We start from the raw sequence: 24,579 nt of genomic DNA, 5'->3' as shown, positions 1-24,579 counted from the left end.
CACCAGCAAATTCTAAGATCTCCCTGGTAACAAACCAGCATTGTGGCCCATCTGTAATAGATTCCCTGTCAACTTAAGGCCTTGCTACTTCGCCAAGAACTGCCAGAATGAACCTGCCATGTTCCTCAGCTGCAATCATCAATGGAGGTGTGCTTTCCAGGCATCCATGCGGGAGAGCTTTGCTACCCAAACTTTCCACATGGGGACACTGGAGCAAACAAACCAGACTCCCCCTGACTGGTACAAGGAAACCTTGCTCTTTGGAGCATCTCACAAGCCTCAGCATGGGAAATCCCCCAAGCCTTCTTGACGCAACCTCTCCACTTGTCAGCCAGCATAGACACAAACTCCAGAGTGATCAAATATCTGTCATCCACCCTTACTCAGGTGCTGGATATCTTGAATCCAGCACTGCACATCGGAACTGCCTTTTGCTTGACACTGAATTGAACCGTAGCTTTTGTTTACAATTCCATCCTCAACCTACTGGACCCCAAGAGCTCATGATAGGGAATTCTGGAGCCACAACGCAGCATTATGCCTTCCCCATAGAAAGAAGAAGTGCCTGGTTTGTCTGCCAAGCAATCCCTCATGAAGATCAATCAGCTCGGCCCTCAAGGGAACCCCGATATATAGGCTGCCCTGGCTATTATTTCTGTGACTGAGAGAACCTGAGTCCAGACATAGTTTTAAGCACCCAGAAAGCGGGCCCTATATCCAGCATGTGAGACCGGCCATGGCACATGTCTCTCATATCTACTCATCCTTGGTATTCAGGCACTTGTCCCTGACATTAGCTGGAATCCCTGACAATGGAGGAACATAAGGCATAATAGAGAACTCCTCCTTTCCCATAAGAGGAAACCTGGGTGTTGGGATAGGTGTCCAACCCCAAAGTGAAAGCCAGCTGCATGGCCAATGAGACCACACCCACAGCTGAGGGCTGCCCTTGGCGCAAACAGTCATTGTGACTCTCATCCTGAGTATGCTTTCAAACAAGTTTTCTCAGTTGAACCACCAGTATCCAGCATTGCAGGCCTGGTATGCCCCTAGAACCAAATACTAACCCTTGGTGGGATTTTCCAGGCACCCAGTCCCGGAGCCCGTCTCTGGAATCCTTGTTATGGGCACCCCTAAGATGGAAAACAGCACTCTTCCCTTCACCAAAAAAGCCACCAAACTATGGGGAGATACCAGGAACCTTAGAGAGGAAAACTCTACATGAACCCATGAAACCACACCTGCATTTGGAGTCCATCCTGGACACACAATCCAGATAAAAAAGCCTGTGCTACCGCCTTCTAGTCATGCTAATTACAGTTCCTGACATCCTGCCCTCTTAGTCTATGCACTGGGCCTGCGATCACATCACCAGTAACCCACACCCGTATTTGAATTAGCAGCTCCTCTCCCAAAACCATGGCTCACATGCCATCAAGCGTGGGGTCTCTGCAGCCACACCACAGCACTGTGGCTGCCATCCTCAAGGCAACTGTGCCCATCACAGTTTTTCAAACTCTCCAGAGTATGAGAAACCTTAAGGCCCCTGAGCCTACCCCAATATTGGCCACAAATATGGGTGCAATGCACAGTCTGAAACACCCTGATCACCTACAACCAGGGAAAAGGCCTAGTAAATGGACCTGAGTCAGATGATTGAACCTGACATGCTCTTAGGACCTCATTGGAATGCAACATTAGGTTTTCAGGCATCTGTCCTCAAGGGCCTGTTCTGGAATACCAACTTAGTATACAACATGCATGTAGTCCCTGACCACACAATAAAACAAATCCTGTCCCCAGAAGGATACAGCGATATTAGACCTATGCCAAACCATCAGGGTAGGAGAATCCTGCACGGCACCTTAGCCACCAGCACATTCTAAGATCTCCCTGGTAACAAACCAGCATTGTGGCCCATCTGTAATAGAGTCCCTGTCAACTTAAGGCCTTGATACTTCGTCCAGAACCACCAGAATGAACCTGCCATGTTCCTCAGTGCAATGGTCAATGGAGGAGTGCTTTCCAAGTATCCATGCGGGAGAGCTTTGCTACCCAAACTTTCCACATGGGGACACTGGAGCGAAAAACCAGACTCCCACTGACTGGTACAAGGAAACTTTGATCATCTCACAAGCCTCAGCATGGGAAATCCCCCAAGCCCTTTTGACGCAACTCCTCCACTTGTCGGCCATCATAGACACAAACTCCAGAGTGAGCAAACATCTGACATCCACCCTTATTCAGGTGCTGGATATCTTGAATCCAACACTGCACTTTGGAACTGCCTTTTGCTTGGCACTGAATTGAACTGTAGCTTGTGTTTACAATTCCATCTTCAACCTACTGGCTCCCAAGAGCTCATGATAGGGAATTCTGGAGCCACAACGCAGCATTCTGCCTTCCCCATAGAAAGAAGTGCCTGGTGAGTCTGCCAAGCAACCCTACATGAGGATCAATCAGCCTGGCCCTCGAGGGAACCCCGATGTATAGGCTGCACTGTCTACTATGTCTGTGTCTGACAGAACCTGAGACCAGACATAGTTTCAACCACCCAGAAAGCAGGCCCCATATCCAGCATGTGAGACTGGCCATGGCTCAAGTCTGTCATCTACCCATCCTTGATATTCAGGCACCTGTCCCTGACATTTGCTGGAATCCTTGACAATGGAGGAACCTAAAGCGTAATAGAGAACTCCTCCTTTCCCATGGGAGGAAAGCTGGCTGTTGGGATAGATGTCCAGCTCTCAAAGAGGGAGCCAACTGTATGGCCAATGAGACCACGCCCACTCCTGAGATCCGCTCTGGGCACAAACAGGCATTGTGACCCTCAGCCTGAGCATGCTTTCAAACAGCTCCTCAAAGTGGCACAACCAGGATCCCTCATGCAGGCCAGGTAAGTCCCTAGGCCCAAATCCTAACCTTTGGTGGGATTTTTCCAGGCGCCCAGACCCAGAGCCCATCTCTGGAATCCCTGTACTGGGGCACCCCTAAGATGTAAAACACACTCTTTCTTTCCCCGAAAAAGGTACTAAACCATGCAGAGTCGCCGTGATCCGGAGAGAGGAAAATTTCCCCATGGACCCATGAGACCACACCTGCATTCTGAGGCCATCTTGGACACACAATCCAGAGAGAAAAGCCTGTGCTACTGCCTTCTATTCACCCTATTTACAGTTCCTGATGTGCTGCCCTCTAGGTCTATGCATTGGGACTATTCGCCTCCCCACTAACCCGAACCTGAATTTGTGTTTGCAGACTTCTCTCCCAAAACCATGGCTCACATGCCTTCCAGGATGTGGTCACTCGAGGCTCACCACAGGACTATGCCTGCCATCCCCAAGGAAAATATACCCATCACAGTTTCCCAAACCTTACATATTAGGAGAAAACTGAAAGGCACCTGAGCCCACCCCAATATTGACAGCCGCTCTGGATGCAAATGTGCAGTCTGAAACCACCTGAACAGCTTCATCCAGGCAGACAGCCAAGTCAATTGTCCTGAGTCAGAAGATTGAGCCTGACATGCCCCTAGGACCTCATTGGAACCCTAGATTGGGTTTTCAGGCACCGGGCCCCAGGGACCTGTTCTGAATACCTACTTATGATGTAACATGTGGTCCCTGAGCCACAAAACAGAAAATATCCTGCCCCCATAAGGAAACCATGCTCTTCGACCTGTGTCAAACCCTCAGTGTAGGAGAATCTTGCACGTAACGTTAGGCACCAGCACATTCTAAGATATCCCCGGTAACAAACACGCATTGTGGCCCATCTGCAACATATTCGATGTCAAATCAAGGCCTTTGTAATTTGCCCCACAGTCACCAGAAAGAACCTGCCATGTTGCTCAGCTGCAATCGTCAATTGAGGTGTGCTTTCCAGGCATTCATGTGGGAGACCTCTGCATCCTATACTTTCCACATGGGGATCCCTTGAGCAAACAAACCAGACTCCACCTGTCCAGTGGTAGGAAACATTGTTGTTCTGGAGCATCTCACAAACCTCAGCATGGGAAATCCTCCATGGCTTCTTGATGCCACCCTCCATTTGTCAGTCATAGTAGACACAAACTCCAGTGTGAACAAATATCAGACATCCACCCTTCCTCTGGTGCTGGATGTTCGAATCAGCCGCTGCACACTGGAACTACATTTTGCTTGGCACTGATTTGAACCCTAGCTAGTGCTTACAATTCCATCCTCACCCTACTGGTCCCCAAGGTCTCTTGACAAGGAATTCTAGAGCCTAAACGCAGCATTCTGCTTTCCCCATAGAAATAAGAAGTGCCTGGTGAGTCTGCCAAGAAAACCCACATGAGGGTCAATCTGCTCCGCTCTCGAGGGAAACCCTATTTATAGGTTGTCCTGGCCACTAGTGCTGTGTTTGACAGAGCTGAGCCCCGACCTAGTGTCCGCCACCCAGAGAGTGGGACCTATATCTAGCAGGTGGGGCCGAGCATGGCCCTAATCTATCATCTCTACAAATGCTTGGTATTCAGACATCTGTCCCCATACCTTTGCTGGAATCCCTGCCATTGGGGAAACCTGAAGCACAATAAGGAACTCCTCCTTCCATGGCAGGAAACCTGGCTGTTGGGATGGGTGTCCAACCCTTAATGTGGGAGCCAGCTCCATGTCCAATGAACCAAAACCAACTCCTAGGGGTCGCCTTGGGCACAAACAGGCATTGTGACCCTCATCCTGAGCATGCTTTCAAACAAGCCCTCTCAGTGGCACCACTAGAATCACGCATTGCAGGCCTGGTATGCCCCAAGGCCCAAATCCTAACCTTTGGTAGGATTTTCCAGGCACCCAGACTCAGACCTTCCCAGTAATCCCTGTTTGGGGCACCCCTAAGATGGAAAGCAGCACTCTTCAGTTCCCCCAAAAAGTCACCAAACTATGGGGAGCCGCCAGGATCCTTAGAGAGGAATAGTCTCCCATGGACCCATGAGACCACACCTAAAATCCAAGCCCATCCTGGACACACGATCCAGATAGAAAAGTCTATGCTACCGACTTCCAATCACCCTAATTACAGTTTCTGATGAGCTGCCTTCAACATCTATGGATTGGGCCTGTGACCACCTTGCAACTAACACTAACCCGAATTTTTGTTTGCAGACTTCTATCCCAAAACCATTGCTCACATGCCCTGCAGGATGGAGTCTCTGGAGCCACACCACAGAACTGTGCCTGGAATCCCCAAGGGAACTTTACCCATCACATTTCCCCAAACCTTCCTGATTAGGAGAAACCTCCAAGGCCCCTGAGCCCACCCCAATATTGGAAACCACTCTGGACGCAAATGCACAGTCTGAAACACCCTGATCACCTACATCCAGGCAGACACCCACGTCAATGGTCCTGATTCAGAAAATTGAACCTGACGTGCACCTACGACATCTTAGAAACCCTAGATTACATTTCCGGTATCTGACCTCAGAGGCCTCTTCTGGAATACCAGGTTAGGATACAACATGTGGACCTTGAGCCACACAAAAGAACATCTCCTGTCCCAAGAAGGAAACTGCACTTCGACCTGTGTCAAACCCATAGGGTAGGAGAATCCCTCATGGCCCCTTAGCTACCAGCACATTCTAAGCCCTACCGGCTAGCAAACCAGTATTGGGACCCATCTGTAAGAGATTCCATATCAAGTCAAGGCCTTGGCTCTTGGCCCAAGAGCCACCAATACAAACCTGTCATGTTCATCAGCTGCAATGGTCATTGAACTTGTGCATTCCATGCATCCATGTGGAAGGACTCTGCTACAAAAAATTTCCACTTGAGGGACCCTGGAGCAAAATATCAGACTCCACCTGTCCAGTAGAAGGAAACCTTGCTATTTGGAGCATCTCACAAGCCTCTGCATGGGATATCCTCCATGGCCGCTTGACGCCACCCCTCCATTTGTTGGTCATCATAGACACAAACTCCAGTGTGAACAAAACTCTGACATCATCCTTACTCAGGTGATGAATATCTCAAATAAGCCCCATATGGGAGAAAAATCTCCCATAGACCCATGAGACCACACCTGCATTCCGAGTCCATCCTGGACACACAATGCTGATAGAAAACGCTATGCTACCGCCATTGGGTCACCCTAATTACAGTTCCTGACGAGCTGCCCTCCAGGTCGACTCACTGGACTGCAATCACTATGCCTCTAAGCTTAAACCTAGTTTTCGTTTGCAGACTTCTCTCCCAAAACCATGCCTCACATGTCCTCCAGTATGGGGTGTCTGGAACCACACCACAGGACTGTGTCTGCCATCCCCAAGGAAACTTTGCCCATCACATTTTCCCAAACCCTCCAAATTAGGAGAAACCTCAAAAGTCCCTGATCCCACCCCAATATAGGAAGCCACTCTGGACACAAACGCAAAGTCTGAAACACCCTGATCACCTACATCCAGGAAGACACCCAAGTCAATGATCCTGAGTCAGAAAATTGAAACTGACATGGCCCTAGGACACAGTTGGAACCCTAGATGCCTAGGCTTCAGGAATCTGTCCTCAGAGCCTATTCTGGAATACCAACTTATGATACAACATATGGTTCCTGAGCCCCACAACAGAAAATCTCCTGTCCCCAGATCGACGCCATGCTCTTGGACCTGTGTCCAATACTCAGGGTATATAAATTCTGCACAACCGCTTAGCCACCAGAACATTCTAAGTTCTTCCTTGTAACAAACCTGCATTGTGACCCATCTTCATGAGGCTCCATGTCAACTCAAGGCCCTGGTACTAAGCCCCAGAGCCACCAGAATGAACATGTCATGTTCCTCAGCTGAAATGGTCAATGGAAATGTGCTTTCCAGGCCTCCATATGGGAGTGCTCTGCTACACAAATTTTCCACGTGAGAAACTGGAGCAAACAAACCAGACTCCCCTGTCAGGAAGAAAGAAACTTTGATGTTTGGAGCATCTCACAAGCCCCAGGGTGGGAAATCCTCCATGGCCTCTTGATGCCACCCCTCCATTTGTTGGTCATCATAGACACAAACTCCAGCCTGAGCAAACATCTGACATCCGCCCATACTCAGGTGCTGATATTGGAATCAGCTGCTGCACACTGGAACTGCCTTTCGCTTGGCACTGAATTTAACCCTAGCATTGGATTACAATTTCATTTTCAACCTACTGGTCCACCATATCTCTTTATAGGGAATTCTGGAGCCACAACACAACATTATGCATTCCGCATAGAAAGAAGGATCTGGTGAGTCTGCCCAGATACTGTACATGAGGATCAATATACTCAGCCCAGGAGGGAACCCCTATTTATAGTCTGTCCTGGCCACTAGTGCTGTGTCTGACAGAGCCTGAGCCCCGGCCTCTTGTCAGCCACCCAGAGGGTGGGGCCAATATCAAGCATGTGAGACCAGCCATGGTCCAGGGCCGTAATTACTACCCATCCTTGATATTCAGGCATCTGTCCCCTAGACCTTAGCTTGAATCCCTACCAATGGGGGAACCTGAAGCACAATAGAAAACTCCTCCTTCCCCATGGCAGGAATCCTGGCTTTCAGATGAGTGTCCAACCCTCAGAATGGGAACCAGCTGCATGGCCAAGTAGACAACACCAACTCCTGATGGCCTCCTTGGCACAAGCAGGCATTGTGACACTCGGCTTGAGCATGCTTTCAAACAAACGCTCTCAGTTGCACCTCCAGGATCCCGCATTGCAGGCCTGGTATGGCCCTAGGCCCAAATCCTAACCATTGGTGGGATTTTCCAAGCGCTTAGATCCAGAGCCCATCTCTGGAATCCCTGCTTTGGGACACGCCTAAGCTAGGAAACAGCACTCATCCCTTCCCCGATAAATCCACCAAACTATTGGGAACTGCCAGGATCCTTGAGAGGAAAAATCTCCCATGGACCCATGAGACCACACCTGCATTAAAGGCCATCCTGGAAATTAAATCCAGATACAATTTCCTGTGCTACCACCTTCGAGTAACCTGATTTACAGTTCCAGACTTGCTTCCCTCCAGGTCTACGGATTGGGACTACGATCACCTCGCTGCTAAACCTAACCCGAGTTTGTGTTTGCAGACTTCTCTCTCAAAACCATGGTGCACATGCCCTCCAGGATGGGGTCTCTGGAGTCACACCACAGGACTGTGCTTGCTATCCCCAAGGAAACTGCCCATCACAGTTGTCCAAACCCTCCAGATTAGGAGAAACCTGCCAGGCCCCTGAGCCCACCCTAGTATTGGACGCCACTCTGGATGCAAATGCACACTCTGGAACACCCTGATCACCTGCATCCAGTCATACACCAGAGTCAATGGTCCTGAGTCAGAAGATTGAACCTGACATTCCCCTAGCACCTCATTCAAACCCTAGATTAGGTTTTCAGGCTTCTATCCTCAGAGGCCTGATCTGGAATACCAATTTATGATACAACATATGGTCGCTGAGCCCCACAACAGAACATCTCCTGTCCCCTTGCGGAATCCAGGCTCTTGGACCTGTGTCAAATCCTCAGGCTAGATGAATCCTTCACGGCCCCTTAAACACCAGCACATTCTAAGATCTCCCTGGTAGCAAACTAACATTTTGATCCATCTTCATGAGGTTACTTGTCCAATCCAGTCTTGGTTCTTCACCTCAGAGCCACGAGAATGAACCTGCCATGTTTCTCTGCTGCAATGGTCAATGAAGGTGTGCTTTCCTGGCATCCATGCGGGAGAGCTATGCTATCCAATCTTTACCCATGGGGAACCCTAGAGCAAACAAACCAGACTGCCCCTGTCCGGTAGAAGGAAACCTTACTGTTTGGAGCATCTCACAAGCCCCAACCTGGGAAATACTCCATGGCTCTTGATGCCACCCCTCCATTTGTGGGTCATGATAGACACAAACTCTAGCATGAGCAAATATCTGACATTCGCCCTTACTCAAGTGCTGGATATTCATTTCAACCACTGCACACTGGAAGTGCCTTTCACTTGACATTGAATTTAACCATAGCTTGGGTTTACAATTCCATCCTCAGCCTCCTGGTCCACAAGCCCTATTGATAGGGAATTCTGGAGCCACAACGCAGCATTCTGCCTTCCCAATAGAAAGAAAAAGGGCCTGGTGAGTCTGTCCAGAAACTCCACATGACGATCAATCTGCTCGGTGCTCAAGGGAACCCCGATTTATAGGCTGCCCTGGGCACTAGTGTTGTGTCTGACAGAGCCTGAGCAAAGACCTTGTGTCAACCACCCAGAGATCGGTGGCCATATCCAACATGTGAGACCGGACAAGGCCCAAGTCTGTCACCTCTACCCATCCTTGGTATTCAGACATCTGTAGACCTTAACTGTAATCCCTTCCAATGGGGGAACCTGAAGCACAATAGAGAAATCCTTCTTCTCCATGGCAGGAATCCTGGCTGTTGGGATGGGTGTCCACCTCAAAGTGGGCGCTGGATGCATGGCCAAGAAGATTACGCCCACTGATGAGGGCTACCCTGGGCACAATCAGGCAATGTGAACCTCAGCCTGAGCATGCTTTCAAACAAGCCCTCTCAGTTGACCCAAAAGTATCCTGCATTGTAGGCCAGGTATGCCCCTTGGTCCAAATGCTAACATTTAGTGGGATTATCCAGGGACACAGACCCAGAGACAGTCTCTGAAATTCCCTATTTTGGGGAAACTCCAGGATGGAAAACAGCACTCTTCCCTTCCCCGAGAAAGCCACCAAACTATTGGGACCCACCAGGTAACTCATAGAGGAAAAACTTCCGTGGACCCATTAGACCACACTTGCATTCCAGAGCCATCCTGGACACACAATACAAAAAGATACAAAAGCCTGTGCTACCCCCTTCGAGTCATCTAATTTACAATTCCTGATGAGTTGCTTTCCAAGTCTATGCTTTGGGCTTGCAATCACCTCGCCACTAACCCTAACCCGAGTTTATGTTTGCAGACTTCTCTCCCAAAACCCTGGCTCACATGCCCTCCAGGTTGTGGTATCTGGAGCCACACATAATGACTATGCCTGCCTTTCTCAAGGAAACTGTGCCTTTCTCTGTTGTCCAAAATCTCTAGATTAGGAGAAACCTGTAAGGTCCCTGAGCCCACCTCAATATTGGAGGCCACTCTGGACTCAAATTCATAGTCTGAAAAACCCTGATCACCTCCATCCAGGCAGACTTTCAAGTCAATGATCCTGAGTCAGAAGATTGAAACTGACATACCCCAAGGACTTCATTGGAACACTAGATTAGGTTTTCAGGTATCTGTCCTCAGAGGCCTGTTCTGGAATACCAAATTATGATAGAACATGTGGTCCCTGAGCCACAAAACAGAATATCTCCTGGACGCAGAAGAAAACCATGCTTGTGGACCTATGTCAAACCCTTAGGGTAGATGAATCCTACACAGTCACTTAGCAACCAGCACATTCTATGATCTCCCTGGTAACAAACAAGCATTGTGACACATCTTCATGAGGCTCCATGTCAACTCAAGGCCTTGATACTTCGCGCCAGAGCCACCAGAACGAACCTGCCATTTTCCTCAGCTGGAATGGTCAATGGAGATGTGCTTTGTAGGCATCCATGTGGGAGTGCTCTGCTACACAAACTATCCACATGGAGAAACCTGAGCAAACAAACCAGACTCCTCCTGTCTGGTAGAAAGAAACTTTGCTATTTGGAGCATCTCACAAACCCCAGGGTGGGAAATCCTCCATGGCCTCTTGACGCCACCCCTCCATTTGTCGGTCATCATAAACACAAACTCCAGCCTGAGCAAATAACTGGCATCCGCCCATACTCAGGTGCTGATATTGGAATCAGCCGCTGCACACTGGAACGGCCTTTCGATTGGCATTGAGTATAACACTAGCTTCAGATTACAAATCCATCCTCACCTTACTGGTGTGAAAGCCCTCTTGATAGGGAATTCTGTAGCCACAACGCAGCATTCTGCCTTCCCCATAGAAAGAACAAGGACCTGGTGAGTTTGCCCAGAAACTGCTCAATCCACTCAGCCCACGAGGGAACCCTGATTTATAGTTTGCACTGGCCACTAGTGCTGTGGCTGACAGAGCCTGAGCCCCGACCTCGTGTCAGCCACCCAGAGGGTGGCGCCCATATCCAGCATGTGAGCCTGGTATGGCCCATGTCGGTCATCTCTACCCATCCATGGTATTCAGGTATCTGTCGCCTAGACCTTTGCTGGAATCCTTACCAATGGGGGAACCTGAAGCACAAGAGAGAATACTCCTTCCCCATGACAGGAATCCTGGCTTTGGGATGGGTGTCCAACCCTCAGAATTGGATCCAACTGCATGAGCAATGAGACCACACCCACTCCTGAGGTCTTCTTGGGCACAAACAGGCATCGTGACCCTCAACTTGAGCATGCTTTCAAACAAATGCTCTCAGTTGCACATCCAGGACACACATTGCAGGCCTTGTACTCCCCTAGGCCCAAATCCTAACCCTTGGTGGGATTTTCCATGATCCCTGACCCAAAGCCTGTGTCTGGAATCCCTGTCCTGGGGCACCACTAAGATGGAAAACAACACTCTTACTTTCTCTGAGAAAGCCACCAAACTATTGGGACCTGCCAGAATCCTTGAGAGGAAAAATCTACCATGGACCCATGAGACCACACCTGCATTCCAATAGCCAGTGCTACCACCTTCGAGTCACCTGATTTACAGTTCCTGACTTGCTGCACTCTAGGTCTATGCATTGGGCCTGCGATCACCATGCCGCTAACCCTAACCCGAGTTTGTGTTTGCAGACTTCTCTTGCAAAAGCATGGCTCACATGCCTTCCAGGATGGGGTCTCTGGAGCCACACCAAAGGACTGTGCCTACCATCCCAAAGGAAACTGTACCTGTCACAGTTGCCAAAACCCTCCAGAAAAGGAGAAAACTGTAAGGACCATGAGCCCACCACAATATTGGATGCCACTCTGGACGCAAATGCGCAATCTGAAATACCCTGATCACCTCCATCCAGGCAGACACCAGAGTCAAGGTTCCTGAGTAAGATGATTGAACCTGATATGCCCCTAGGATTTCACTGGAACCCTAAGTTAGGTTTTCAGGCATCTGTCTTCAGAGGCCTGTTCTGGAATACCAACTTATGATACAACATATGGTCCCTAAGCCACACAACATAACATCTCCTGTCCCCAAACGGAATCCGGGCTCTTGGACCTGTGTCAAATCCTCAGGGTAGATGAATCCTGCATGGCCCTTTAGCCACCAGCACATTCTTAGATCTCCCTGGTAACAAATCAGCATTGTAACCTATCTTCATGAGATTCCATGTTTAATCTAGTTTTTGTTACTTCGCCTCAGAGCCACCAGAATGAACCTGCCATGTTCCTCAGCAGCACTGATCAATGGAGGTGTGCTTTCCAGGCATCCATGTGGGAGAGCTATGCTACCCATTCTTCCCACATGTGGGACCCTGGAGCAAACAAACCAGTCTGCCCCTGTCCTGTAGAAGGAAACCTTACTGTTTGGAGCATCTCAGAAGCCCCAACCTGGGAAATCCTCCATGACCTCTTAACGCCACCCCTCCATTTGTGGGTCATCATAGACACAAACTCCAGCATGAGCAAATATCTGACATCCACCCTTACTCAGGTGCTTAATATTCAATTCAACTGCTGCACACTGGAAGTGCCTTTTGCTTGATACAGAATGTAACCATAGCTGGGTTTACAATTCCATCCTCAGCCTCCTGGTCCACAAGCCCTCTTGATAGAAAATTCTGAAGCCACAACACAGCATTCTGCCTTCCCCATAGAAACAAGAAGGGCCTGGTAAATCTTCCCAGAAACAGTACAAGAGGAACAATCTGCTCAGCACTCAAGGGAACCCCGATTTATAGGCTGCCCTGGGCACTAGTGCTGTGTCTGAAAGATCCTGAGCCAAGCCCTAGTGGCAGACACCCAGTGATCAGGTCCCATATCCACAATTTGAGAATGGCCATGGCCCATGTCCATCATCTCTACCCATCCATGTTATTCAGGCATCGGTCCCCAGAACTTTGCTGGAATCCATGCTAATGGGGGAACCTGAAGCACTATAGAGAACTCCTCTTTCCCCATGGCAGGATTCTGGCTGTTGGGATGGGTGTCCAACCCTCAAAGTGGGAGCCAGCTGCATGGCCAAGGTGACCATGCTCACTCATGAGGGCCACCCTGGGCACAAGCAGGCACTGTGACCCTCAGCCTGAGAATGATTTCAAACAAGCCCTGTCAGTTGCACCTCCAGGATCCCACATGCAGACCTGGTAAGCCACTAGACCCAAATCCTAACACTTGATGGGATTTTCCAGGGGACCAGAGCCAGAGCCTGTCTCTGGAATCCTTATTTTGGGGTACCCCTATCATGGAAAACAGCACTCTTCCCTTCCCTGAGAAAGCTACTAACTATTGGGAGCCACCAGGAACCTTAGAGAGGAAAAATCTCCCATGGACCCATAAGGCCACACCTGCATTTCAAGGCCATCCTGGACACACAATCCAGAGAAAAAAGCCTGTGCTACTGCCTTTGAGTCATCTGATTAACAGTTCCTGACGAACAGCCCTCCATGTCTATGCATTGGGCCCGCGATCACCTTGCCACTAACCCTAACCCAAGTTTGTGTTTGCAGACTTCCCTTCCAAAACCATGGCTCACATGCCCTCCACGTTGTGGTATCTGGAGCCACACCACGGGATTGTACCTGTCTTCCCCATGGCAACTGTGCCTGTCACTATTGCACATACCCTCTAGATTAGGAGAAACCTGCAAGGCCCTTCAGCCCACCTGAATACTGGAGGTTGCTCTAGACGCAAATGTGCAGTCTGACACACCATATAACCTACATCCAGGCTGATAGCCAAGTCAATGGTCCTGAGACAGAAGATTAAACCTGACATGCCCCTAGGATTCACTGGAACACTAGATTAGGTTTTCAGGTATCTGTACTCAGAGGGCGGTTCTGAATATGAATTTATGATACAACATGGTCCCTGAGCCACACAACAGAACATCGCCTGTCCCCAGAAGGAAGCCGTGCTCTTGGACCTGTGTCAAACACTCTGGGTAGATGAATACTGCAAGGCCCCCTGGTAACCAGCACATTCTATGATCTCTCTGACAACAAATCAGCATCGTGACCCATCTTCATGAGACTCCATGACAACTCAAGCCTTTGGTACTTCGCCCCAGAGCCACCAGAACGAAACTGCCATGTTCATCATCTGTCATGGTCAATGTAGGTGCACTTTCCAGGAATCCAGTGGTAGTGCTCTGATACCAACTTTCCACATGGGGAACCCTGGAGGAAACAAACCAGACTCCCCTGTACGGTAAAAGGAAACCTTGCCGTATGGAGTATCTCACAAGCCCGAGCGTGGGTAATCCTCCATGGCTTCTTGAGGCCGCCCATCCATTTCTTGGTCATCATAGACACAAACTCCAGCATGAGAAAACAACTGACATCCGCGCTTATTCAAGTGCTGGATATTCAAATCAGCTGCTACACACTGGAATTACCTTTTGCTTGGCACTAAATGTAAAAGTAGCTTGGGTTTACAATTCCATCCTCACCCTAGTGTTAAGTAAGCCCTCTTGATAGGAAATTCTAAGCCACAACACAGCATTCTGTCTTCCCCGTATTAAGAAAAAGGGCCTGGTGAGACTGCCCAGAAACCCTACATGAGGATAAATCTACTCAACCCTCAAGGGAACCCCGATTTATAGGTTGCCCTGGCAACTATTGCTCTGTCTGACAGAACCTCATCTCCGACCTCGTGTCAGGACACAGAGGTGGGCCCCATCTCTAGAATGTGAGACCGGCCATGGCCCAGGGCTGTCATTTCTACCCATTCTTGGTTCAAGCATCTGTCCCCAGACTTTTGCTGGAATCCCTCCACTAGGGGAACCGGAAGCACAATAAATTGTCCTTCCCAATGGCAGGAATCCTGGCTGTTGGATGGGTGTCCAAACCTCAGAGTGGTAGCCAGCTGAATGGCCAAGGAGACCCCGCCCAGTCATGAGGGCCACCCTGGACACAAGCAGCCATTGTGACCCCACCCTGAGCATGCTTTCAAACTAACGCTCTCGGTTGCATCTCCAGGATCCCAATTTGCAGGCCTGATACGCCTCTAAGCCCAAATCCTAACCCCTGGTGAGGTTTTTCAGGGGCCCAGAAACACAGCCCATCTCTGGAATCCCTGTTTTGGGGCACCCCTAAGATGGAAAATAGCACTCTTCCCTTCACCGAGAAAGCCACCATAGTATAGGGAACCACCAGGATCCTTGAGAGGAAAAATCTCCCATGGATCCATGAGACCACACATGCATTCCGAGGCCATCCTGGACACACAAACCAGATACAAAAGCCTGTGCTACCACCTTCAAGGCACCTGATTTAAAGTTCCCGACAGCTGCCCTCCAGGTCTATGCATTGGGCCTGTGATCACTTCGCCGCTAACTTTAACCCGAGTTTGTGTTTGCAGACTTCTCTCCCAAAACCATGGCTCCTATGTTCTCCAGGATGGGGTTTCTGGAGCCACACCACAGGACTGTACCTGCCATCCCCAAGGAAAATGTGTCTATCACAGTTGACCAAACCCTTGAGATAAGGAGAAACCTGCAAGGCCCCTGACGCCCCCCCCCCAATATTGGAGGCCGCTCTGGACACAAATGTGCAGTCTGAAACACGCTGATCACCTGAATCCAGGCAGACACCCAAGTCAATGTTCCTGAGTCAGAAGTAAGAACCTGACATGCCCTTATGACCTCATTGTAACCTTAGATTAGGTTTTCAGGCATCTGTAATCAGAGACCTGTTCTGGAGTGCCAACTTATGATACAACATATGGTCCCTGAGCCCCACAACAGAACATCACCTTTCTCCAGATGGAAGCTGTGCTCTTGGACCTGTGTCAAATTCTCAGGGTAGATGAATCCTCTTGGCCCGTAGCCACCAGCAGATTCAAAGATCTCGCTGGTAACAAGCCAGAATTGTGAGCCATCTTCATGAGATTCCATGTCAACTCAAGCCCTTGTTACTTCGCCCCAGAACTTCCAGAACAAACCTGCCATGTTCCTCAGCTGCAATGGTCAATAGAGGTGTGCTTTCCAGGCATCCATGTGGGAGTGCTCTGCTACCTAAACTTTTCACATGGGAGACTCTCGAGCAAACAAATCAGACTCCTCCTGTCTGGTAGAAGGAAACCTTGCTGTTTGGAGCATCTCACATGCCCCAGCGTGGGAAATCCTCTATGGCCTCTTGTCACCTCCCCTCCATTTGTCGGTCATCATAGACAGAAACTCCAGCATAAGCAAACACCTGACGTCCGCCCTTACTCCAGTGCTGGATATTCGAATCAGCCGCTGGACACTGGAAATGCTATTCACTTGTCACTGAATTTATTCGTAAATTGGGTTTACAATTCCATCCTCACCCTACTGGTCCACAAGCCCTTATGATAGGGAATTCTTCAGTCACAACGCAGCATTCTGCCTTCCCCATAGGAAGAAGAAGGGCCTGGTGAGTCTGCCCAGAAACTCCACATGAGGATCAATCTACTCAGCCCTCGAGGGAACCCCGAATTATAGACAGCCCTGGCCCCTAGTGCTGTGTCTGACAGAGCCTGAGCCCCAACCTCATGTCAGACTCCCAGAGGGCAGGGCCCATATCCAGCATGTGAGACAGGCCACAGACCAGGGCAGTCATCTTTACCCATCCTTGCTATTCATGCATCTGTCCCCAGACCTTTCCTGGAATCCCTACCAATGGGGGAACCTGAATCACAATAGAGAATTCCTCCTTCCCCACGGCAGGATTCCTGGAACTTGGGAAGGGTGTCCAACACTCAGAGTGGTAACCTATTGCATGGCCATTGAGACCACGCCCACTCCTGAGGGCCACCCTGGGCAAAAGCTGGCATAGTGACCCTCAGCCTGAGCATGCTTTCAAACAAACGCTCTAAGTCGTACCTCCAGGACTTGCACTGGAGGCCTGGTAAGCCCCGAGGCCCAAATCCTAATCCTTGGTGGGTATTTCCAGGTGCCCAGAGCCAGAGTATGTCTCTGCAATCCCTGTTATGGGACACCCTTAATATGGAAAACAGAACTCTTCCCTCTCTGAGAAAGCCGCCAAACTATAAGAAGCCGCCAGGATACTTGAGAGGGAAATCACCCATGGACACCTGAGACCACACCTGCATTCCCAGTCCATCGTGAATACACAATCCAGATACAAAAGCCTGTGCTACCACCTTCGAGGAATGCAATTTACAGTTCCCGACGAGCTGCCCTCCAGGTCTATGCATTGAGCCTACAATCACTTCGCCACTAAACCTAACCCGTGTTTGTGTTTTCAGACTTCCCTCCCAAAACCATGGCTCACATGCCCTCCAGGATGGGGTCTCTGGAGCCACACCACAGGACTGTGCCCACCATTGCCCTGTAAGTATTGACCTTACATTCCCCTAGGATTTCATTGAAACCCTAGATTAAATTTTCAGGCATCTCTCCTCAGAGGCCTGTTCTGGAATACCAACTTATGATACAACATGTGGTCCGTGAGCCCCACAACAGAACATCTCTGGTCCGAGAAGGAAACCTTGATCTTCGACCGGTGTCAACCCCTCAGGATAGATGAATCCTACATGGTCCCTTAGCCACCAGCACATTGTAAGATCCCCATGGTAACAAATCTGCATTGTGACACATCTTCATGAGACTCTATGTCAACTCCAGTCCCTGGTACTTCGCCCCAGAGCCACCAGAACAAACCGGCCATGTTCCTCAGCTACAACTGTCAAAGGAGGTGTGCTTTCCAGACATCCATGCGGGAGTGCTCTGCTATTCAAACTTTCCACATGGGTGACCCTGGAGCAAATAAACCAGACTCCCCTTGTCAGGTAGAAGGAAACCTTGCTGTTTGGAGCATCTCACACGCCCCAACGTGTGTAATTCTCCATGGCCTCTTGACGCCACCCCTCCATTTGTCGGTCATCAGAGACAAAAACTCCAGCATGAGCAAACATCTGACATGAACCTTTACTCTTGTGCTGGATATCTGGAATCAGCCACTGCACACTGGAACTGTCTTTTGCTTGGCACTGAATTGAACCATAGCTTGGTTTTACAATTCCATCCTCACTTTACTGGTCCCCAAGCCCTCGTGATAGGGAATTCTGGGACCACAATGCAGCTTTTTGCCTTCCCCTTAGAAAGAAGAAGGGCCTGGTGATTCTGCACAGAAACTCTACATGAGGATCAATCTGCTCGGCCCTCGAGGGATCCCCGATTTATAGTCATCCATGGCCACTAGTTCTGTGTCTGACAGAGCCTGAGCCATCAACTCATGTCAGCTACTCAGAGAGTCGGGCCAATATCCAGCATGTGAGACCGGCCATGTAACAGGTCCCTTATCTCTACCCATCCTTGGTATTCAGGCATCTGTCCCCAGGCATTTGCTGGAATCCCTAACAATGGGGGAACCTGAAGCATAATAGAGAACTCCTCATTCTCCATGGCAGGAATTCTGTTAGTTGGGATGGGTGTCCTACCTTAAAGTGGGAGACAGCTGCATGGCCAAGGAGACAACGCCCACTCATGAGGGCTGGGCTAGGCACATCAGGCATTGTGATACTCAGACTAGCATGCTATCAAACTTTCGCTCTCAGTTGCACCTCCAGGTCACGCATTGCAGGCCTGGTACTCCCCTAGGCCCAAATCCTAACACGGGTGGGATTTTCCCAGCACCCAGACCCACAGCCCATCTCTAAAATCCCTGTTTGGGGAGCCTCTAAGATGGAAAAGAGCACTCTTCCCTTCAACGAGAAAGCCACCATACTACTGGAAGCTGCCAGGATCCTTAGAGAGGAAAAATCTCCCATGGACCCATTACACCACACCTGCATTCCGAGGCCATCGTGGACACACAATCCAGATACAAAAGCCAATGCTACCACCTTTGAGGCACCTGATTTACAGTTCCTGATGATCTGCCCTCCAATTCTATGCATTGGACCTACGATCACCTCACCACTAAACCTAACCCGAGTTTGTGTTTGCAGAATTCTTTCCCAAAACCATGGCTCACATGTCCTCCAGTATGGGGTGTCTGGAGCCACACCACAGGACTGTGCCTGCCATCCCCAAGGAAACTGTGCCCACAAAGTTACCCAAACGTTCCAGATTAGGAGAAACCTGCAAGGCCCCAGAGCCCACCCTAATATTGGAGGCCACTCTGTACACAAAGGCACAGTCGGAAACACCCTGATCACCAACATATAGGCAGACACCAAAGTCAACGGTCCTGAGTCAGATGATTGAACGTGACATTCCCCTAGGACTCCATTGCAACCCTAAATGAAGTTTTCAGGCATCTGTCCTCAGAGGCCTGTTCTGGAATACCACCTTATGATACGACATTTGGTCTATCAGCCCCACAACAGAACATCTCTGATCCCCAGAAAGAAACCGTATTCTTCAACCGGTGTCAAACCCTCAGGATAGATGAATCCTCCATGGACCCTTAGCCACCAGCACATAGTAAGATCTCCATGGTAACAAACCTGCATTGTAACACATCTTCAGGAGACTCCATGTCAACTCCAGGCCTTGGTACTTCGCCCTTGAGCAACCAGAACGAACCTGCCATTTTCCTCAGCTGCAATGGTCAATGGAGGTGTGCTTTCCAGACATCCACGTGGGAGTACTATGCTACCCAAACTTTTCACATGGGGGAACCTGGCGTAAACAAACCAGACTCCCTCTCTCCGGTAAAAAGAAACCATGCTGTTTGGAGGATCTCACAAGCAACAGCGTGTGAAATCCTCCATGGCCTCCTGACTCCACTCCTCCATTTGTTGGTTATCATAGACACAAACTCTAGTGTGAGCAAACATCTGACATCCACCCTTATTCTGGTGCCAGATGTCTCGAAAAAACTGCTGCACATTGGAACTGCCTTCCGCTTGGCACTAAATTGAACTGAAGCTTGTGTTTTCAATTCAGTCCTCACCCAACTGGTCCACAAGCCCTCTTCATAGGGAAATCCGGAGGCACAACACAGCATTCTGCCTTCGCCATCGAATGAAGAAGTACCTGGTGAGTCTGGTGAGAAACCCCACATGAGGATCAATCTGCTTGGCCCTCAAGTCAACCCCAATTTATAGGCTGCCATGGCCACTATTGCCGTGTCTGACAGAGCCTGAACCCCGACTAAGTTTCAACCACCAGAAAGGGGGCGCGATATCCAGCATATGGGATGGTCATGGCCCACCTATGTCATCATCACCCATCCTTGATATGCAGGCCCCTGTCCCTAGACCTTTGCTGGAATCCCTGCCAATGGGGAACCTGAATCACAATAGAGAACTCCTCCTTCCCCATGGCAATAAACCTGGCAGTTGGGATAGGTGTCCAACCCTCAAAGGGGGAGCAAGTTACAACATCAATGAGACCATGCCCACTCCTGAGGGCCACCCTGGGCAAAAACAGGCATTGTGACCCAGCCTGACCATGCTTTCAAAAAATCCCTCTCAGTTGCACCAACATGATCTTGCATTGTAGGCCTGGTACCCCTATAGGCACAAATCCTAAAACTTTGTGGGATTTTCCAGGTGCCCAGACCCAGAATCGGTCTCTGGAATCCCTATTTTGGAGCACCCATAAGATGGAAAACAGCACCCTTCCCTTCCCCGAAATAGCCACCAAACTATGGGGAGCCACCATGATCCATAGAGAGGAAAAGTCCCCCATGGACCCATGAGAACACACCTGCATTCTGAGGCCATCCTGGACACATAATCCAGAGAGAAAAGCCTGTGCTACCTCCTTCCAGTCACCCTAATTACAGTTCCAGACGAGCTTCCCTCCAGGTCTATGCACTGGGCTTGTGATCACCTCGCCACTCATCCTAATCCGAATTTGTGTTTTCAGACTTCTCTACCAAAACCATGGCACACATGCCCTCCAGGATGGAGTCTCTGGATCCACACCACAGGACTGTCCCTGCCATCACCAAGGAAACTGTGCCCGTCACAGTTGCACAAACTGTCTAGATTAGGAGAAACCTGCAAGGCCCCTGAGCCTACCCCAATATTGGCGGCCACTCTGAACACAAATGCACAGTCTGAAACATCCTGATCATCTATATCCTGGGAGACAGTCAAATCAATGGTCCTGAGTCAGAATAGTTAACCTAACATGCCCTAAGGTCTTCATTGGAACCCTTGATTCGGTTTTCAGACATCTGTCCTCAAAGGCCTGTTTTGGAATGCAAACCTATGATACAACATGTGGTCCCTGGGACACACAACAGAACATCTCCTGTCCCCAGAAGGAAATCCTGCCCTTCCATCTGTGTCAAAGCCCAGGGTAGTAGAATCCTGCACAGCACCTTGGCCACCAGCACATTCTAAGAACTCCCTGGTAACAAACTATCATTGTGGCCCATCTGCAAGAGATTCCAGGTCAAATCAAAACTTGGTACTTCACTCCAAAGACAGCAGAACGATCCTGCCATGTTCCTCAGCTGCAATGGTCAACAGAGTTGAGCTTTCCAGGCATACATGCGGTAGAGCTCTGCTACCCAAACTTTCCACATGGGGGACCCTTGAGCAAATAAACCAGACTTCACCTGTCCAGTAGAACAAAACCTTGCTGTTTGGAGCAGCTCATAAGCCTCAACGTGAAATGACTCCATGGCCTCTTGACACCATCCCTCCGTTTGTCAGTCATCATAGACAAAAACTCCAGTGTGAGCAAATATCTGACATCCGCCCTTACATAGGTGCTGGATATCTTGAATAAGCTGCTGCACATAGGAATTACCTACCGTTTGGCACTGAATTGAACCGTAGCTTGTGTTTAAAATTCCATCCTCACCTGAATGGTCCCCAAGCACCCTTGATAAGGAATTCTGGGGCCACAACGCAGCATTCTGTCTTCCCCATTGAATGAAAAAGTGCCTGGTGAGTCTGGCCAGAAACCCCACATGAGGATCAATCTGCGCGGCCCTCGGGGGAGGCCCGATTTATAGGTTGCCCTTGCCACTAGTGTTGTGTCTATCAGAGCCTGAGCCCCGACATAGTGTCAGTCAGCAGAGAATGGGCCCCAGATTTAGTATTTGGGATTGCCATGGCCCAGGTACGTCATCTCTACCCATCCTTGGTATTCAGGGACCTGTCCCCTGACCTTTGCTGGAATCCCTGCCTATGGGGGAACCTGAAGCACAAGAGAGAACTACTCCTTCCTCATGGCAGAAAACTTGGCTGTTGGGATGGGTGTCCAACCCTCAAAATGAGAGCAAGTTACAATATCAATGAGACCACGCCCACTACTGAGGGCCGCCCTGGGCACAAACAGGCATTGTGACCCTCAGCCTGAGCATGCTTTCAAAAATCCCTCTCAGTTGCACCACTGAGATCCTGCAATGCAGGCCTGGTACGCCTCTAGGCACACTTCTTTTTTTTTTTTTTTTTTTTTTCTTTTTTTTTTCCCAATTTATTTATTTTCAGAAAAACAGTATTCATTATTTTTTCACCACACCCAGTGCTCCATGCAAGCTGTGCCCTCTATAATACCCACCACCTGGTACCCCAACCTCCCACCCCCCCGCCACTTCAAACCCCTCAGACTGTTTTTCAGAGTCCATAGTCTCTCATGGTTCACCTCCCCTTCCAATTTACCCAAATTCCCTACTACTCTCTAACGCCCCTTGTCCTCCATGCTATTGGTTATGCTCCACAAATGAGTGAAACCATATGATAATTGACTCTCTCTGCTTGACTGATTTCACTCAGCATAATCTCTTCCAGTCCCGTCCATGTTGCTACAAAAGTTGGATATTCGTCCTTTCTGATGGAGGCATAATACTCCATAGTGTATATGGACCACATCTTCCTTATCCATTCATCCGTTGAAGGGCATCTTGGTTCTTTCCATAGTTTGGCGACTGTGGCCATTGCTGCTATAAACATTGGGGTACAGATGGCCCTTCTTTTCACGACATCTGTATCTTTGGGGTAAATACCCAGGAGTGCAATTGCAGGGTCGTAGGGAAGCTCTATTTTTAATTTCTTGAGGAATCTCCACACTGTTCTCCAAAGAGGCTGCACCAACTTGCATTCCCACCAACAGTGTAAGAGGGTTCCCCTTTCTCCACATCCTCTCCAACACATGTTGTTTCCTGTTTTGTTAATTTTGGCCATTCTAACTGGTGTAAGGTGATATCTCAATGTGGTTTTAATTTGAATCTCCCTGAGGGCTAATGATGATGAGCATTTTTTCATGTGTCTGATAGCCATTTGTATTTCTTGATTGGAGAAGTGTCTGTTCATATCTTCTGCCCATTTTTTGATGTGTTTGTCTGTTTCGTGTGGGTTGAGTTTGAGGAGTTCATTATAGATCCTGGATATCAACCTTTTGTCTGTACTGTCATTTGCAAATATCTTCTCCCATTCCGTGGGTTGCCTCTTTGTTTTTTTGACTGTTTCCTTTGCTGTGCAGAAGCTTTTGATTTTGATGAAGTCCCAGAAGTCTATTTTCGCTTTTGTTTCCTTTGCCTTTGGAGACGTATCTTGAAAGAAGTTGCTGTGGCTGATATCGAAGAGATTACTGCCTATGTTCTCCTCTAAGATTCTGATAGATTCCTGTCTCACGTTGAGGTCTTTTATCCATTTTGAGTTGATCTTTGTGTACGGTGTAAGAGAATGGTCGAGTTTCATTCTTCTACATATAGCTGTCCAGTTTTCCCAGCACCATTTATTGAAGAGACTGTCTTTTTTCCACTGTATATTTTTTCCTGTTTTGTCGAAGATTAATTGACCATAGAGTTGAGGGTCCATATCAGGGCTCTCTACTCTGTTCCACTGGTCTATGTGTCTGTTTTTATGCCAGTACCATGCTGTCTTGGTGATCACAGCTTTGTAATAAAGCTTGAAATCAGGTAAGGTGATGCCGCCAGCTTTATTTTTGTTTTTCAACGTTTCCTTAGCGATTCGGGGTCTCTTCTGATTCCATACAAATTTTTGGATTATTTGCTCCAGCTCTTTGAAGAATGCCGGTGGAATTTTGATCGGAATGGCATTAAAAGTATAGATTGCTCTAGGCAGTATAGACATTTTAACGATGTTTATTCTTCCGATCCAAGAGCATGGAATGGTCTTCCATCTTTTTGTGTCTTCTTCAATTTCTTTCATGAGTGTTCTATAGTTCCTCAAGTATAGATCCTTTACCTCTTTAGTTAGGTTTATTCCCAGGTATCTTATGGTTCTTGGTGCTATAGTAAATGGAATCGATTCTCTAATTTCCCTTTCTGTATTTTCCTTGTTAGTGTATAAGAAAGCCACTGATTTCTGCACATTGACTTTGTATCCTTCTAGGCACACTTCTTAAAACTTGGTGGGATTTTCTAGGTGCCAAGACCGAGAGCGCGTCTCTGGAATCCCTGTTTTGAGGCACCCCTCAGATGGAAAAGAGCACTCTTCCCTTCCCCGAAAAAGCCACCAAATTATGGGGAGACACAATGATTCATAGAGAGAAAATGACTCCCTCAGACCCATGAGAACACACCTTCATT

This window comes from Neovison vison, chromosome 4 (genome assembly GCF_020171115.1).
Source record: "Neovison vison isolate M4711 chromosome 4, ASM_NN_V1, whole genome shotgun sequence".
Lineage (NCBI taxonomy): Eukaryota > Metazoa > Chordata > Mammalia > Carnivora > Mustelidae > Neogale > Neogale vison.
Note: the sequence above shows the minus strand (reverse complement) of the source record.